General features: G+C 42.2%; 1 protein-coding gene across 3 annotated transcripts in view; it reads left to right on the plus strand.

The window, feature by feature from the left end:
* The first annotated feature begins 1,667 nt into the window (after nucleotides 1-1,667).
* VIT (vitrin) overlaps nucleotides 1,668-16,966 on the plus strand; it is a 125,694-nt gene continuing 110,395 nt past the window's right edge. For all 3 annotated transcript variants that reach the window (XM_026454757.1, XM_026454758.1, XM_026454759.1), the window contains exon 1: nucleotides 1,668-1,975. The gene's annotated coding sequence lies outside the window, so the exon portion shown is untranslated. The remainder of the gene's footprint in view (nucleotides 1,976-16,966) is intronic.

Consider the following 16,966-nt stretch of genomic DNA (forward strand, 5'->3'; position numbering starts at 1 on the left):
ATGTTGGCCAGGCTGGTCTTGAACTCCTGATCTTAGATGATCAGGCTGCCTCAGCCTCCCAAAGTGCTGGGATTACAAGCTTGAGCCACCGAGTCCGGCAGCATTATTATTAGTAGTATTAGTAATAATGTGATTATTAATTATGCTTAGGCTGCCATTTCATCTGAACCTGCCCTAATTCAAATGGTGGGACAGGGGATCCTCAGTGTTACAGCATTATCATCCTTACCACCAAAGAACCTGGGGTCAGAATTTAGTGGAGGAATAAAGAGAATTGAGAAATAATTTCATTGCAGAACCAAAAGAAGTAACGGTAAAAATGATTAAATAACGTTCAAATCATTATCTTTTTTTTAGTCTCCATGTTCCTTTATTGGAGCAAGATTCCCGATCAGTATACAGTGATGTATTTACTAAACAGAGACCTGTGCAGAAATTACATGCTATCCATCTAGATAGCTTGTTACACTTTGCCTATTGATGGAATCATTCCATTTATCAAGTTTTATACATCAAAGAGCTTTGAATTTCATCAGGCTCTTCATTAATTCACTTCTGAAAAAGTGGCATTTAATTTCAGCTACCATATTTTACAGCATTAAAAAGCTTATGCATCAGGGTGCATCTCTAAACAATGCCATTGAGCAGATGAATCCCACCCAGATTCATATAGTCACATTTGGGAGCTTTAGACCAGAGAGCTGGGCCAAAGTTACTCCTAATCAACACAGACTTCTTACTGTGACAGCCTATCTTCTTGGCTACATTTTATATAGCCAAGGAAGACGTGCCAGCAACCAACCCATGTATAACTTGGCATTGGAGCACAAGGTCTGCCAAACAATGATCTTAAAAAAGGAGCAGTTCCAGGGCCAACAGACGAGGACAGGAGGCTTCTCGAATGGAAGAAGGCTGCGTGAGTGCACACTCCCCAGCAGGAGGAGGAATGGCTCTTTGCTACCTTCTCCTGTGCTTGAAAAAAGATGCTCTGCCACACTGATGGGCTTTGGAATCTCAAGATCTGCCAGATGTACTTTTTTTTTTGGTCTGATTTTTTTTAATGCTGTGATACGTTAATACACATGTTGAATCTGAATCTCTTAGATTTCACTGATGACACTAATATATAAATAACTAAAACTGGCAGATTTCATGTGAGATTATTCATCAGTACTTTTTTGAAACATGAGTCAGGTTTTGCTTCCCACTACGATTATCTTGTGTCCTGTAACTACCAGCATATAATTGAGTCATTTCATAAAACTTGCCAAAACGCAGAAAGGACTGAAGCAAAACAAAACAAAAAAATAGCATTAATATGTAGGAAAAAGTAAGCATTTTCAGTTCAAAAGTGGGAGTCCAGTAGAATAAGTTTGGGAGTGTTTGCACGGTTTTCCTTCTTTGTGCAGTTCAGTTCAGCTGTTCACTAGCTTTTGAAAGAGAAAGAAAAAATTTAATTGCCCCGCTGAAGTAATTTTTGAAACATATCTTTTACTTTCCATTTTTATCTAAGTGGTCCTCCTCTACTTTTTAGAATGTCAAATTGTAGAATTTGCTTACTGAAAATCTGTGCTTTGGGCTACAAAAGAATATTTAGAAATCCTTACCAAAAAAAAAAAAAAAAAAAAAAAAAGCAGTGGGAGTGGAAATTTGAAAGAGGACCGCCTAATTCAGCACTAAAACCAGTGTGAGAGGCAGTATGTGTGAGCGTGTGTGTGTGTGTGTGTGTGTGTGTGTGTGTGTATGTGTGTGTCAGGGGGGTGTGAAATGTGTTTTTCAAAGTACTGAGAGGTTGATGGGACTGTTTGATTAGCTCCTCTGAGAAGAAGAGAAAAGGTTTTTGGACCTCTCCCTGTTTCTTCCTTAGAATAATTTGGATGGGATTTGTGATGCAGAAAAGCCTAAGGGAAAAAGAATATTCATTCTGTGTGGTGAAAAAGTTTTGAAAAAAAAAAAATTGCTTTCTTCAAACAAGGTATGTCTGATGAATTTCTAAGCTGTGTGTACAGTTACTTTCCATTCATTATTATTGAAATGTATTTGTCTTTAAGAAACTACAATATAAACCTTGACCAAGTAAGCAGCCTGTACAAATTTCAGTTTCAAGAGAGTTGAGATGAGAGTGGGTGGTACTTGGCATCCTTGTAAACAACTAGTAATATACATATATATTTATCAATTCTAAATAAACTGCATTGATATTAACATTATAACAAGATTTTTACTGTTTCTTTAAACCAATTTAATTATGGTTACAAATAAGTTGAAAAGTATGACATTTGTGTATAATTTTAAAGTAATTTAAGTCTCTATTATCTTGCTTTTTTAAAAACTTTGCTTGGAATACATGGAATGTAATAGCAATATAGCAAATTTCTTATAAAGATGTGTGAATAGCAGTATGAGAAATGGACACACTGTTGTTAAAAGAGAAACTATTTCGCTTGGATCTCTACTTCTGTCTATTCAGGCAGATTTCAGTGGAATGTAGCTAGATGTAAAATTCTGAGTCTTGTTTACACTTAAAGTGTTTTCTTAGGCTGAATGGTTCTGTTACTGATAAGCCCAAGAAGGGGCTGGCATTGTTAAGTCTGCCATTGTAGCTCAGCTTTTCACAGGAAGACAGGATATGAAATCTCTTTTAAGTACGATTTGTGTCCAACTAGTATAAACATGAAATAAACGCCTCAAGCACAGGTTAAAGAGAGAGGATAAGACTGAATAATCAGACATGATACTTTGCTCCGAACAACCCACAGCATCTTTGCCATTCCTAAATCAAGAGTGGAGTTAAAATTTTTCTTTGGACTTATTGTAAAAATAAAACCAAGCATAATTGGCCACGGTGGTTGCTCAAAATTGCGTGTGCTAAGAAAATAGTATTTTGCCATTATGTTGTGCTGCAATAAATTTGGAAGTTTTGGTGGTAAAGTTCTGAGGTTGTTTTTCACTTGGTCTCTTGAAAGATGAAAACACCCTGCAGCAAAGCAGGATCAAACACTGTTTGTTTGTGTATTTTCTTTCTGTGTGTGTTAGCTGAAGTGGTAGCTAGCGCTGGTAGGAAAGCTGGAAGTGCCATCTTTTATTTATTGAATTATAATACCCTCTTTTGTACAAAAAGCTCCAGATAAATAATTACAAGATTGCAAGGACTTGCATTTTTTATTGCAATATGCTGGTTTCCCAGACTAAGCTTCATTTAAATATATCTTATGGTTCAGCACTAAAAAAAAAAAAAAAAAAAAAAAATCCTTAGGAAGATTGGAAATGCTTAATATCCGTCCTAAAAGTGTTTACTTCATGAATATTGTTAAGAAGATATGTCTTTTCCACCAAGTTACTGATCACATGAAGAATAGTTTCTTTCAGAGAAAATACATGAGCTTTGAGAATGGTTTATGAATAGTATCATGAGAACAAAAATGCTTGTGCTATTCTCAGCTGTGATTCCTATAAGACACATTGAATACAGGAAAGCAGTATGGTTCAATGCATGCGCCAAGCCAGGAGTCCTAAATTATAGTAACAGCTCTGCCACCACCTAACTATTACCTTGGAAAAGGTATATAACAGTTCTCGACTTTTGTTTCCCTCTTTGAAAAACAGAAATAGCAATGCCTGTACACCCTCCCTCCCAGGGCAGCCACAAGGGTCAATAGTGATTCTCAGCTCCCAAGGAGTTTTGAAATGTCAAAACTTCTGTAACAATGTAATCTTGGCCTGGCGCAGTGGCTCACCCCTGTAATTCCAGCACTTTGGAAGGCCAAAGTGGGTGGATCACCTGAGGGCGGGAGTTCGAGACCAGCCTGGCCAACATGGTGAAACCCCATCTCTACTAAAAATACAAAAATTAGCCAGGCGTGGTGGCGCATGCCTGTAATCCCAGCTACTCGGAAGGCTGAGGTGGGACAATCACTTGAGCCCGGGAGGCGGAGGTTGCAGTGAGCCAAGATCATGCCATTGCACTTCAGCCTAGGCAACAAAGTGAGACTCAGTTTAAGAAAGAAAGAAAGAAAGAAAGAGAGAGAGAGATTGAGAGAAAGAAAAAGAAAATGTAATCTTTTATTCCTCACTTTTTTTAAAAAAAAAGATTACTTTAGAAAGCATTTATGTAATAAAAACTTCCTGGCCCCCAACATGTTCCCATGAAGCTATGCCCACATGTGCAGCTTCCCCTCTCCTTGCTCACACTTGAAGGTGTGAGCCAAGTGTCAGCAGCAGTGGGGACAAGACAGAACACATGGGTCTGTCAGTAGAAGGGCATTTAGCTGTGCTGCCTTGGAGAGGTTACTCAACGTCTCCATCTCTATTTCATCACATACGAAATGAAGAAGTTAGACAAGATAATCTCTAAGTTTCCCTCTCAATCCTATGGTTCTAGGCACTGGGACCTCTCCAATGTCAAAACGTGGCCAGGAAAATTTCATTGTTGAGACTCTCTGTACATTGCTAAATGAAGAAGTATCGAAACAGGGCTATGAAACTTATGGTATATTTTAAATATGCATGTTTACCTAACCAGAGACTTTCATGTATACAAAAATGAAATTTACCATAATTATATTCTTCACAAGATAATTAGAGGAGATTATGTATATATACATACACATATACATATACATATATATACACATATACAAGTCTCCATATTCTTCACAAGACAATTAGAGGAGATTATATATATGTGTATAAATGCATACACATATACATAGCATACTGGAGACTGTGGGTCCAAGTTGTGTGACAAAAAAAAAAAAAAAAAAAGAAAGACTTTTTTCCGTTTTCCGCTGTATTTCTGTGACTGTCAGTATAACCCCATGTGGAAAGAATGTCAAATGCCTTAATTTAAAGCCTTACATGTGAGGTCAAGGCAAAAATGGCCCTTCCTGTGCTATGGGTCCTGTGGGTGTTAGGCAGGAAGCTGTGCTACTTTTTAAATGTGTTAATGTTGGCAAGTTACTTAAAGTCTCTTGGCCTCAGTTTTCTCATCTATAAAAGGGGTCTGTTATTACCGCCTACTCCACAGAGCTATTGCAAAGAGGTTTGATCAGTCCCTGGCACCCTGTCAGCACCCAAATGTTAGTAAATTTTTTAAAATTATATGTGACTATAATAAAGAAATCAGATCAGCTGTGAAACAAATCATTTGTAATAATCTTCAGACTTTTACACATTAACTCATTGGATACGTTTAGCAAATAGATTCACGGAATTATGTGATATTAATATAATCATTAGAAACTAGTTGCCATCTCTTTATCCAGGGGATCTGAGCTAGTCAATCAATAAATAATAAATGAAAGAGGCAACTTCTGTGATGGTTGTAATCTGAGAAATCTCAAAAGGTTTCTCTCTCACTGTCTTAAAATGTATCTCCCTGTGGTTTGCAGAAGACAGTGAAATTCCTGGCCCTCAAACACACATAGCATTTTGCAAGATGGTGGTGGTGATGATGACGGTGATGGTGGTGGTGGTGGTGGTGGTGGTGGTGATGTTATAATGATTAACATCACCCCAACAACAATAATAATAGGCCAGGTGTGGTGGCTCATACCTGTGAACCCAACACTTTGGGTGGCTGAGGCAGGAGAATCGCTTGAGGCCAGGAGTTTGAGACCAGCCCAGGCAACATAGTGAGACCTTGCCCCTACTAAAAATTAAAAAGTTAGCCAGGCATGGCTGTGCTGCTTGTAGTCCCAACTAGTAAAGAGGCTGAGGCAGGAAGATAACTTGAGCCCAGGCATTTGAGATTGCAATGAGCTATGAGCATGCACTCCAGCCTGGGCAACAGAGCAAGACCCTATCTCAATTAAATAATAATAATAATAATAACTGCTAACACTTACAGAGCTATTCTTATGTGCCACCCACTGTTCAAGCCCTTTTCATATATTGAGTCATTTTTTTTTTTTTTTTGAGGCGGAGTCTCGCTCTGTCGCCCAGGCTGGAGTGCTGTGGCGCGATCTCCACTCACTGCAAGCTCCGCCTCCCGGGTTCACGCCATTCTCCTGCCTCAGCCTCCCAAGTAGCTGGGACTACAGGCGCCCGCCACCACGACTGGCTAATTTTTTGTATTTTTAGTAGAGACGGGGTTTCACCGTGTTAGCCAGGATAGTCTCGATCTCCTGACCTCGTGATCTACCCACCTCGGCCTCTCAAAGTGCCAGGATTACAAGCGTGAGCCACCGCGCCCGGCCATATTAAGTCATTTAACCCTAACAGCAAACATATGAGGGGGGCTCTTACCATCGCCATTATACAGATGAAAAAAACGAAGGCACTGATAATTTGAGTAAGTTGTCCGAAGCCACACAGCTAGTAAGGGATGGAGCTCAGTTTCAAATCCAAGAGGTCTACTTCCAAAGTCATACTTTTAACCTGCCAGGCAACAATTACACCTGGTCCTGGTTTTTCTGTGACAGCACCAAATTAGTCTTTGCCATCCCTGAAAACATAGTTCTCAAGTCAAGTGAAATTTCTTTAAGAAAAAAAAAAAGTTCCTGCTTGCAGGTAGAGACACCTTAGTAATAATAATGGAGAGGCGTGGAGACAAGGAACTCACAGGGAAAGGTCTGTCAGGAGAAGACGGCTTTTGTTTCTGTCATTGTTGGATAATCTCCTTTTTGGGTGGATGGGGAAAAGCTGACTCGGGGGAGTTAGGCGGTGCCAGAAGGGGAAAGGCTGAGGAAACTCCATCATGAAGCCCTCTGTGTAGCCAGTCTCCAAAACCTTTCCTTTATCTTCACTGGAAGGTTAACTCAGCAGCTTGTCGCAGAAAGAATCACGCTTCCTTGTGACTCAAACTACTTCAGCAAATCACTTTCCCTGATAAGGGTCTCTACATTGACAAGACTCTAGTAAGCATTTCTCAAATTCTTTCCTTCAGTTTGAGAAAGGCTAAACTTCTGTGTGGACGTGTGGTAAAATTCATAAAAATCACCCTTCAGGCTATAGTGAGAAGGCATTCTGTTACCACATTCTTTCTTCTCTTATTCAAAAAGAAAAAAATATATACCTATGCCCTCGGGGGAAACTTACATATAGTTTCCAAGGGATCAGGTCACTGGCATCTTAATGCTATGTGAATTCCCTCTACCGGGCTTCTTTGTGTTCCAGACAGAAAACATGCTTTGGACATAAAGGTGCAAGTTAACTTGCCCAGACTGGCCGTGTTTATACAACATAGTGAGTAAATCTGCACTCCAAAAGGCAAAAAGAATTTGGGGGAAGAGAGATAACATTCAACAACAGCAGGAGCAAATATTTATTGGGCCACCTCCATGTGCTATTCCCAATCCCATGTGCTTGGGAAGAAGAGTGAACAAAATTATGTCCATTTTCCTAATCTGGGGGCACACAATAAACAAATACAGTAAGATGCCTGATGGTGATAATGGGCTGTGAAAAATATAAGTAGCAAAGTAGGATGCAGAGAGCAGTGCGGGTGATGATTTGCATTGCATGATTTGGTGAATGTTAAACAGAGAGATGAAGGAAGCCAGGAGGCAGCCTATGCGGGTCCCTGAAGGAAGAGCATTCCAGGCAGAGGGAAAAGCAAATGAACAGCCCTGAGTGGAACCGTGCTTGGGAGGCCAGTGTGTCTGCAGCAAGCTGAAGGAGCAGGAAAGGGGAGCCCAAGGGTGTGCTTTGGACAAGCAGACACAGAGGGCGCCATCCTCGCATGCCTCAATTTCCCCCAGACACCGCCTACCCCTCACTCACACACTGTCTCGGGGGCAGTTCTTGCCTCTGCTCTGGATGAAATCTGTCAGGCCACGCTCAAGAGGATTTTTTTTTTTTTTTTAAAAAAAGACCTTGCTCATATTCCACTCCCAAACAATCTCAATTCAGTCATTAACATGTACGTAATACTAGATAATCCTTAAAAACGTAAAAATGATATTCAAAGCTTAAAGTCTTATCCTCCACATCCAGGCTTGCTTTCTGCAGTGGACAGGGGGCATGGTTGAATTTTCTTTCTCTGCCTTGTGCCTTTACCTCTCTTCCCCTTGGCCACTAACGGTAGTCTCTTCATATCCAGAGTTGAAGTGGACACAGGGAGGTAAGGTGAGAGGCAGGGACAGGCCTCACTAGTTGGTACTGTTATGAGCCAGCATCCAGGTTCCCTGAGCTTCCCCGGGCTTTTCAGCTGCTTCTTGTTCCCATAGGGCATGTCTATGGGTGCTGCAAGGATTCCCTCCCCTACTGCCTTGGGGATTCCTCACATGTAGTTCCGTAGATGTTGTGAAATAAATCCGTTCTGGCTGGGGGTTTACAGTTCCTCCCTCAGACCTTGGGCAACTGGTAAGCTCTGTCTGGCTGCTTTCTGCATAGGCTCCTCAGGCCTCCATGCATCCGACTCAGGCCGCAGCAAAAACAACCCCAGGCTGACTCTGTCACACAGAGAGTCCTAATTGCCACAAGCTCTTCCCCTCTCCTATGGAGGACTTAATCATGCGACAGACACCAAGTCCACGGAGGCAGACATCAGCCTCAGAGACACAACTACTCAGCCACTTGAAATTGGGTTACTGGGCATCCAAGCTGGCTTTTCAAAGGAGGTGATTGAGAACCAAGATCCCTGGCTGATGACTTCTCCAGGCAAGAGGTTGTAGAAACTGAGAGAGGTAATTGGAGATCAGAAAGCAAAAATTTCTTAAAGACAAGTTGTAGGCATTTTCCCTTCTCTTCCCCCTACCCAAATGCAGAAGAGGAGCAGGTGGCTCCCCTACCCACCCCCTCCACCCCCACCTTCAAAGATACCACTTTGGAACATGGAAGTGGTTGGCTCCTATTGTCTTGAGGCCTCAACCGAAACTAAGACAAAAGGATCATCTTATTTTAACATCCCATGACACAGTCAATTACAATACACTCAAATGTTGACTTAGATGGGTGTGTTATGCCTGGTTACACTTAAAAATATGCCTGGTGCATCATTTTACCCTAAATAACATTTGTGTGTGAGACAGAGCTGTGAGTGAGTTCAGGCTCAAATGGGACTCTTGAAAAATCGCTTAACCTTGTAACTAAGATCACTTTATTATACAAGGTATGTACTTTATAGCGTGTGTTTTAACAATTGTCAGCCAAGTGTCTCAAAAAGCCTGGGATATTGGCATCAAGGTAAAAAGGAAGATAAAACCATCTTGTACAGTGGGGAAATTTGATGTTAAATGGAGTTAAGTGTTTGAGGTTTGGGATAGAATTCTGGTTCTGCTATACATTTATTCTATAAGCTTCGGCAGGTTTTTTTGTTTGGGTGGTTTTATGTTTTTTGTTTGTTTGAGTCTTGCTGTGTCGTCAGGTTGGAGTGCAGTGGCACGATCTCGGCTCACTGCAACTTCTGCCTCCCAGGTTTGATTGATTCTCCTGCCTCAGCCTCCAGAGTAACTGGGATTACAGGTGCATGCCGCCATGCCCAGCTAATTTTTGTATTTTTGGTAGAGATGGGGGTTTCACCATGTTGGCCAGGCTGGTCTCGAACTCCTGACCTCAGGTGATCCACCCACCTCGGCCTCCCAAAGTGCTCGGATTACAGGCGTGAGCCACCACTCCCGGCCAGCTTGGGCGGTTTATTAAAGTTCTTTAAGCCTCAATTTCCTGCTCTGATGAATGGGCGCAATAGTCCTTACCCAATAGGATCACCATGACAAGTAAAATCACCTGTGTACCGTGTGCAGCAAATAGGAAACATTTAGTAAACGATAGTTACTACTATGGGCATGAACTCTACACTTGTAAAACTTCCCAGGAAGAAGAGCAAAGGGATCAATCCCATCTCATTTAACAGGCCACTATATATATCCAGGCCAAAATAGTCAGGGGGCCCTGCAGGAGAGTCTGAGGGCTCCTTCAGAGCTGGGGTTGTTCCCAGGAAGGCCTCTGAAGTAGGACATTTGGTGGCTGCCTTTGGAGAGCTGGGTCTCCTGCTTCTAAATGACTCTGTTTCTACTGGTCCCTGGAAATTCCTGAGGCTTAATTCTCCACAGCCCTCAATTCCTGAGCCACAGACACTGTCCTCCACACCCTCCATTTCACCCAGGTCTCTGGTTGCTGGGATTCAAAAATGTGCTTCTGAGAGGCAGCCCCACATCTGCCTCTCAGAACCCTGTCATCTGAGAGGAGCCCATTCTCTACTGAGCAGCAGAGGGGAGGGCATGGATCTTGCAGACACACCCTCATCTTCCTTCCTATCTCAGCTGGAAAGTTTTGCCGGACCTGAGAATGTTTTTCTGTGCTTCAGAATTGAAGGCAGACCAAAAAGCACAGAGTATTCAGGCTTGTCTAGGCTCTAGGGATAATAGTTGAGCAGAAGTAAACACCCAGCTCCAAATTCACAGTAGACGGCCCCTTGGCAACTACAAACCTCAAAGCCCAAAGGGAAGAACTGGGAGGAGGCAAGGCTAATCCACAGTGTCAAACACATTAGGCAAAGAAGTTTGTGATGAGAGAAACTCATCTTCCAAAGTTTCATCAGAATCTTTAAACCACTCATGGTTTCCAGGGAAACTAGGAGGAGCAATCATGGCCCACCTCGTCTTTTTGAGGTCCTAGCCTCTTTCCTTTAGATTTACTGATGTTCGTGCCCCTTTCCATTACACAGGATAAATAACTCTTGGAAGGGTTTCTTTAGAGCTCATTTGGGGCATGCCTGCAAACTAGTATTTTTTCCCACTGGCAATATAAGATCTAAACTACCACTTCAGAAATGTAATTACTGTTTGTAGTCTCTCTAGAAATCACCATTGGTCGAAGCCTTTGTGGATGTGGTAAGCATTACCATATGTCAGGTTCCTAACGCAGTACAAAATAACGGTCTGAAACACACGACCAAAAATGGCTTTGCCTTTTTGGTTTTCCGACATGTAGAAACATGCCACATGGATCAATGAACCTAATGGCACAGGCATACATCAGTTGTATACACGAATGAGGTCTTTAACCCCACCCAACGGCCTGTGAGGAAACATGTTTGCTGTAGGATTTTCTCTGACTGTTGGTGGTGAAGGGTGATCCTGGAGAAGGGGATACACATTCTAGTCATCACAAAAGTACATAGAATATTTATGGGAAGTTCCTAGATTGGAATGTCAGTAAGCATAACATTCTCATGAATACATCAAGAAATAAACATTCTCAGAAATCAGTTTCTTGGCCCTGGCACTATTGGCCTGTGGGGCTGAGTACTTCTTTGTTGTGGAGGCTGTCCTGGGCATTGCAGGATGGTCAGCAGTATCTCTATTCTGGCCTCCACCCACTAGGTGCCAGCAGCATTCCCCTCTCTTGTCAAAGTTGTGACAACCCAAAAAGTCTCCAAACACTATTCTATGTCTCCTGTGGGACCAAATCACCTCTGGTTGTGAACTACTGTCAAAAATATACGAGGAAACTCTACAGCAACATTCTGACAGCATGGTTTCAAGGTCACCCACTTCCATTTTTTTGTTTCCTGAGCATCCCAGACCTTCTCAGTGGCTGTGACAGCTCACAGGATTTCTTGCCACACTTCTTCCCGGAGCTTGGCTGCAGGGTTGGAGATAGCCTCTCTAGGGACCCTCTGCTTTGATGTTACCAAAAGACAAGCGCGTATGTCCTTTTCATTTTGAGTGTTTTCATTTTACTACTAATCATTTCAGGGGAACAGGACATAACTAGAACAATAAATATGAAAAGGGTTTTAATCAAAGCTGCAGGAAACAGAAGCCAACTTAAACTGGCTCAAGTCAAAGGCCCAAAAACATCAATATCATGCACAGGAGACAGAGCCGAGCTGGACCTTCTTCAGACTGGAAATGGGACCTGGAAAGCGGTGAGAAATGAAGGGATCTTCTCCTGCTCCTCCCAGGGCCACATACTTATTCTCTCCATCTCTTTCCGCCGTCCTCTTATACATCTTATTCAGGGCCCCACATGGCCTGCAGCTTGGCACGCACAGCTTCTGAAGCTTTCAGAATCCCGATCCCAAAATCCCAAGGGAGACCTCGATTGGCTTCAGTTATTTTTTTTTTTTTTTGCTGGATCACAAGCTTTTGACCAGCTGAGTCATTTACATTTCAGTGACTGCCATCTCTGCATCTGACAATAATAATTGAGCTGCTTCAGTTGTAGATGTAACCAGGCTTTGAAAAGTGAAGAGTGCTATGCAAACGAAGAGTGGCATTTTTATTTTATTACAGTATTATAGAACAAATCATGGAATCATTTGAAACTTACAGTGACAACCATGTGAGGAGTTGGCAGGATAGAAAGAGCGCAATATGAAGTTGGAGATCTGGGCTGTGTGACTTTGGCCAAGTCACTTCCCTGCTCTGAATTACAGGAATTCTAATGTCAATTTCGCCTCCTCAAGGAGCTCTTCGGTGGTTCAAATGAGAAAACAGTTTAGTGAGAAAACTCTCCGCAGACTCTGGTATAAACTCCTGTTATTACAGCCTTCTGCAGTTAAAACCACGGTATGGATGGCCACCGCGAGTTAGGTAGCAGTTGGGAATAATCTTTCAGCTGCCAGCCTAGTGCAAGGGAAATGTATTATCTCACATAACAGACAGTCCAGAGGAAGGCCCAGCCCCCAGGCGCAAGACAAATCATAGCTCTGACTCATCTCTCTGTGATTCGCCTGGCTGCCCTCCTCGCCTTGAGTTAGGATTTTCCTCTGCTGGACTTTTCTCGTGGTCACAAGATGGCAGCCCGCAGACCCCCAACAACCTGCTTCCTTGTTCATTTCCAACAAGATAACCACCCTCTCCCCAAAAAACATAGGCTTCAAGTCCTTCCATTCTGTCTGTTACAACCCAGGACACAGCCCACCTGGACTAGTAGCTAGTATGATCACCTGGCAAGGGCCTGGTGCTGATGGGCCCAAGCCTGGAGCAGTTGCCAGCAAGGGGGCGTGTCTAACCATCCTTGCCTTAGGCCCCAAATTGAGATCTGCCTGGGAGCTGCAGATGGACCCGCTTCCTCTCAGTGGCCGGGCTGCACTGATTTCCTTTACCAAATTGGGATTCTGTTAGGAAGGAGGAAGGGGAAAACGATGCTCTGCGTAGGCCACCAGCAGTGTCCATCCAGTCCACGTAGCCTGACTCAGAGCACATCTTCAATAGCCTTGTGCATTCTTAGGAACCAACATATTGAGAAAACACAAAATTTCCCCTTCCTTACCTATTTGGCTCACATTTTCTGCCAGAATTTCTTTAGGATTAAAAAAAAAAAAAGGAAGTAAAGAAGTTGGGAAGAGAAGAAAACTCAAGAAAGAAAGAAAAACTACTGTCCCCTCTGGCACTCTCTCTCTCTCTCTCTCACAGAATCCTGGGGAATTGTAATGATGATTCCAAGGTGGCCGCTGGTGTTGTGGCAACAGGAAATGCAGTGTTTCGGACCTCGGCCAGAGGGATACATCTGTATGAAGGTTTATGTACAGATAGAGGCCACCACCACATTGTAAAGGACCTCCCCACTCCCCGTCTAGTGCCAGCTTCCTTTTCCTGTCCTCACCAGATCAACCCACATCCATTGACAAGCGGAGGAGGCTTTACGGTCAGTCAGAGATGAAGAAAGCAAGGCTGCAGATGTGGCCTCACCCCATTCAGAGATGTCTGTCCTCAAGGGATTTTTGGCATTTTGGAAATACAGCACAGCCTCTTATAACTAGTAAATGTTTCCAGATGGATACTGGCTCTTTCTGCCTCATGGACAAAGAGTATGGTTGGGTGCTCCCCCATGTAGCATTGTAGTTCAGACAAACACCAACATTACATAAATCCTACATGTCTACTAGAGCAGAATTTTTTCCAAGCGAGTGGCTCAAGTAAGCCTCTAGGGGGCTTATTAAAAATGATGAATGCAAAAATAATTTTTAAGCCTTCCATGTCTCCCTGTTGCCTAAAGGATCAGTTCCACATTCTTTAGGCATGACACTCAAGGCTGACATGGCCCTTTATCCCTCTCTGACAGTCTGATTCCTCTCTCAGCTTTGCTGAGCAACTCCTAGTTCTGAAGCTCCACTGTCGCTAGGTCCTGTCCTTTCCTGTTCACTCATTCATTGTTTTCCAACATGCCAATTAAATAAATTCAAGCCCCTTCCAATTCCCACATTTCAGGCCTATGTGCCCATCCACCCTTTTGCCATCACTGCATCCCCAGTAGCAGAGGTTCCCAGTGCTGTCTGCACAGTAGAGTCACTTGGAAAGCTTTAAAACAGTATCAGGCCAGGCACAGTGACTCACACCTATAATCCCAGCACTTTGGGAGGCCGAGGCAGGCAGATCACCTGAAGTCAGAAGTTCGAGTCCAGCCTGACCAACATGGTGAAACCTCATCTCTACTAAAAATACAAAAATTAGCCAGGTGTGGTGGTGGACGCCTGTAATCCCAGCTACTTGGGAGGCTGACGCAGGAGAATCGCTTGAACTCAGGAGGTGGAGGCTGCAGCGAGCCCAGATCACGCCACTGTACTCCAGCCTGGGTGACAGAGCGAAACTCTGTCTCAAAGCTAAATAAATAAATAAATAAATAAATAAATAAATAAAACAATATCGATGTAAACTCAGGTCAATTAAATTAGAATGAAGATGGAGTAAGTGCACGTACTATGAAACAGCTATGGCAAGGGGAGAAATGCAGAGCTTCTGAACTTGGAACGTCTGGTTTGAATCCAGCTCCTCTTCTTTCTAGCCTTGGAAAGTCTGTAACCTCTGCATGCTTCCAATTTCTTACCTCTAAAATGAAGGCAAGAAATAGTCTCTACCTCATAGAGTTGCTGTGAAGATTAAATGAGTTAATATATTACTGACACTTAGTATATGCTCAGTAAATGTTAGTTATGATGCATGCATGCCGGTCTCCTGCAGGAAGACTCAAAGCAACTTGATGCCAGGACCTGCATCTTGTTTCTCTCTGCCTGGCACATAGTACATATGCTTTTATTTTTGAATGATTAATGGATGCACAAAAGAAGATGAATTTTGGTTTTAGGAAATCAGGGCAATTTATGTAGAAGAGGTGGCCCAGGAGCTGAAGCTTGAAAGATGGATGGGTTTGTGGTGAGGGTTGGTAAAGTAATCCAGATAGAAGAATAATGTGAATGTGAGCCAAGGTACTGACATGTAGAGTGTGGAGAAAAGACCAAAAGCCCAGGTGTGCTGGGGTCAAAGGGGAGGATTACTCAGGAGAATTGCAGTGAGATGGTGTTGAAAGGGAAGGCAGGCCATTTCATGAAGAGTTTGTAATGCCTCACTGAGGAATTTGAGCTTTATTCTGTAGAGAATGAGTGGACTATGAAGAAGAATTCTGAACAGGTGAATGCACAATCAGACCTGTGCTTTAGGAAGCTGATCCTTTCCAACTGAAAGAAAGATTGACCTGGAGCAAGGAGCAAGAGTGAGTTAGGAGATTGCTGCAGCTTCCCATCTGAGATCAGTATTGTATATGTTAAGTCTTCCTAACAGACCACATATAACGAAGCTCTTCGGACTCTACGTGGTTTATATTAATTGAAGCACTGCTAAATTTGGTGGTGGAAGTGATAATGATAACTACAATACCTCTTAAGTGTCCCTTTCAATTTCAAGAGTTTTTTCATTATTTCATTTTTATATTTTACTAATATTGGATTTATTAACATATATGCACAGGGTAAAGATTTCAATAGAACAAAATGGTAAGACACCTTCCCATCTCTGATCACCACTTACCCAGTTCTCTTTCCCTGACATAACCACTGTTATTGGGTTCTAGTGAATACTCCTCCCACTCTCTAGGCATGAAGAATATATATATTTAAAGTGTAGAGTCTGACAGGTTTTGGCATATAAATACTGTGAAACCATCACCACATCAAAATGATGAACATATCCATCCCCAAATTTTTCATGTGTTCCTTTGCTCTCTTACTTCTGCTCTTATGTCTCCAGGACTCTCCACTCCCACTCCCCAGGCTCCTGGATACCACTGATGTGCTCTTTGTTACTATAGAGTACAGTTTCTAGATGCAATGTAATGATATGAATGTAAAATTGAACAGAATGTATTCTTTTCTGTCTGACTGCTTTCACTTAACATAATTATCTTGAGATTCATTCCTGTTGTTTTATGTATCAATAGTTCATTCCTTTTTATTGCTGAGTAGTATTCCATTGTATGGATAAACCACAATGTGTTTATCCATTTATCTGTTGATAGATTTTGCATCTTTCCCAGTTTGGAGCTATGAGAAATAAAGTTGTTAAAAATATATATGCAGAAGTCATTGTATGGACATATACTTTCATTCCTCTTCGGAAAATGCCTAGGGGTGAAATGGCTGCAACATGTGGTGGGAATATATACTCAGCTTTTTAACTTTTCAAGATACCACCAAACTGTTTTCCAAAGTAGTTGTACCATTTTACATTCCTATTAGCAAGTATTCCAGTCCTCCACTCCTCACCAACACTTGATAATATGGATTTTTTCAATTTTAGCCATTCTTTCTCCAAGTTGCTTTTGCATACATTGCCACATTCAATTCCCAATGGACTTGCTTTGATTTTCATACTTCCTGGTCACCAGTGTTGAACATTATCAAGTGTCTTCTCGCTGTGGTCTTTATTTTCCCTGCTTAAATTCCTTTTCGCTTTCTTTGCCTTTTTACACTTCCTCCACATTTGACAAAGTGCATTCTTCTCATACATCTTTAACTGATGAGCAATTTGCCCCTTATCTGTAAATCTCAAGCATTTTGATACAGAGATTTAAGAAAAGTCCATTTTGCTTTTTCAATCTTAACAAGATGCAACCTGCAGATTGTCTTATACACAAGGGGTAGAAAGAAGGGTGCAGGATCAGGAGCGATGAAACCCAGGCTTGATTTTGTGTATGTGACCTTGAATAAGTGACTTACCCACTGCGGGCCTCAGTTTCCTTACCTTTAAAATGGGAATTTTGCATACTCCACATCCTGCACAAGTTTACTGTGAAGAACAAGTTT

Source organism: Piliocolobus tephrosceles, chromosome 15, assembly GCF_002776525.5.
Source record: "Piliocolobus tephrosceles isolate RC106 chromosome 15, ASM277652v3, whole genome shotgun sequence".
NCBI classification, from domain to species: Eukaryota; Metazoa; Chordata; class Mammalia; order Primates; family Cercopithecidae; genus Piliocolobus; species Piliocolobus tephrosceles.